This window comes from Helianthus annuus, chromosome 7 (assembly GCF_002127325.2).
Source record: "Helianthus annuus cultivar XRQ/B chromosome 7, HanXRQr2.0-SUNRISE, whole genome shotgun sequence".
NCBI lineage: Eukaryota > Viridiplantae > Streptophyta > Magnoliopsida > Asterales > Asteraceae > Helianthus > Helianthus annuus.
Window position 1 is genome coordinate 114,880,982 of NC_035439.2, and position 2,623 is coordinate 114,883,604.

Here is a 2,623-nt window from a genome sequence, read left to right on the forward strand (position 1 = left end):
TAGAAACACTTAGCAAATTTGGCAAACACACACACACTTGAATAGCTCTCGGCAGTTTACTAATCATTTCTATACACTTTCACACTCATACACTCTAGTGATCCTTGTAACAAGCTTGTTATCATCCCGAGTTGTAACACATTTTTTGTTTAATCTTAGTTGGTGATCGGTATATTCCATCACCCGAGGTTTTTTATGCCGGAGATCATCTTTTGATCAAGGGCTTTTTCCTCGTACAAATCCTCGTGTTGTCTCTTTATTAGATTTGCAAGTTGTTCATACAATTGTTTATATATTCAAGCATCACACCTCACAACAAAAGATTTGGTTGCATTATCCTTGTTTGATTTTTGACCAAAACAATGTTCACCCTTCTTTATCATCTCGGATAGATGTCATTTTAATGTTAAGTAAAATAATTTATAGTTAAAACTTTGTACATGAACTAAAAACGTATCCCATGTCAATTTACCTTTATCTAAACAATGACCTTTTTAATCAAGTCACCACATTGTACCGTCGCAACACACGGGTCTTCGTTAAATTATAAAACCAAAGTCTTCGCTAACTTAAATAACCCAAATAAATAAGCGACTTTACTTAATTTTTTCTAACGTCCTGGTATAAATTTTGTTGAGAGTAGAGTTGCACTCAAAATAAAGTGTTTCTTTGGTATCGTAGGCTATATGAGTGATGGTACTGTGGCAGTACCCTAATGAACCGAACCGATTCCTACCGAACAATTGCTTCGATCAGTGTAAATCACATGTTGATATTCGTTTGGTCATGTCACGATATTAATTATTTATTTTTCCTTTTTAGGTTGCTATAACAAGTGCCGATACCATAACGAAACGAACTGATACCAACCAAATTCCCGCCATCTAGTACAAAGAATTCAATTCCTAGGCGTAGCGCGCCAGGTTTGATACCACTAGTTTTTTAAAAAGTTAATAGATAGTTAAAACTAAAATTAAGCTGAAATAAAATATAATACTAAAACATGGTTAAAAATAATTATCATTTGAAATAATCAAAAATTAATTTAGATCTCTCACCCAAAATGAAATTTCCCGCCACTACCCCTAATTTTTTTGATTTCCCTCTCAGTTTTTCCCCAAATCTGAACTCCCCGCTATTATCCCTAAATTTTTCATCTAAACTTTTTTGTTTCTCAAATCTTTTCACACACAACCACAACTAGGGTTCCACAGAGTAGAACCCAAAGAAAACAAAGAAGAATGAGAGAATCCTAGAGCATTCTTATTCCAAACGACTTGCTCCTCCATCCTCGAAGATAAATGGAGTTCACTTCCGGCCACCGTGTGCCGCTGTTGTCGTTTCAGACGAAAAAAATGTAGAAACTGTTTGATTTTCGATGACCCGTCGAAACTTATGTGGTTTCATCGAATTGCTTTCTCTCTGAACGCACAATAACCACTAGAGGTGACGAATTAGAAGATTATTTGTTATACTGAAAGACAAACGTGGATCACTTGTAAATATGGTTCTGATTCACTTCATAACTAGGGATCTTCATTCACGTTCGATTTCATTGATCTAATGTAAGTTTAGTTAACCCAACTGTTTTTAATCTAATTGTGTGTTGCTCATCAAGTGTTACTGGTTCAATTTAGATATATATCAGTATATATGTGTATCTGGTTTGGAACTCCAATCCATCCTCTAAAATGCAAGAATGACATCAAGTTTTCTTCCTTTTTTTCTTAGTTTTTATCTGCCTTCAACTGAATGGTTATATTAATTTTGATTTCAAGCTTACAATTTCTTTTATTCAATCATGGTTTCTGTAGTTTTAATTTGTTTGGCGACAAGATAACATGTGAAATCAAACAAGGAATCTAATGGTTGATGTAATTTATGGTTAACTCGCAAGATGTTGATGAGGGAATATGGGTTCTACAGAGGACGAGTTGAAGATGGATATGAGGATCAGGTTAAAAAATCATCCAGCAACAGATTTTAGTAACTATTTATTAGTTGTTAGGACTTTAGAGTTAAACTTCAATGAGCCATAAGCCTATAACCATCGTGAATACAACAACAAGCTATTATTTTATGACTTTAAATCTATTTAGACATTGTCTTTATGTTGTGGAGATGGACACTACAGATCTTATGACTTTGGGCTTATGTATTTATGGGTATTTTCCCATAGCCGGAACCTTTGCTGGTTGTACACTTTTGGGATAATAATAATCAAAAGAAACAGAAAAGGAGTAACACAAGCCCATAATTTGCAATCAAGAGAAGCATTACTTTGGAGTTTGGACCGTAAGAATAACCGAAAAGGAGTATCCTAGGCGAAGGGGACATCGTCAACTGTAATGTCACACCCCAACCAATGGCGGAAACATCGGGGCGTGGCACTGAGCGAAACAGATTGTCCAGAAGTTACCATAACAATTATCATTACCAATCAATTTAAAGTAACTTGTCCCATGCCATGTCTCAAAAGGCAAACAAATTATTACAGACAAATCTAGGCAAATTGTTCTGTTTCAACAACTCAGGTTTCAAAAGTACAGACAACTATTTGTTGGTTACTAAGACTCTTTCCTAGCCTTGATTTCCAAGCAATTAGAAACCTTAAGCACCTGTC

General features: G+C 35.0%; 1 long non-coding RNA gene across 1 annotated transcript; it reads left to right on the top strand.

Moving 5' to 3' along the window:
- Window positions 1-1,134: 1,134 nt before the first annotated feature.
- On the top strand, window positions 1,135-2,111 carry LOC110907137. The gene is made up of 2 exons (XR_002573925.2): window positions 1,135-1,565; window positions 1,815-2,111. It is a non-coding gene; the product is annotated as an uncharacterized LOC110907137 (long non-coding RNA).
- Window positions 2,112-2,623: the final 512 nt, after the last annotated feature.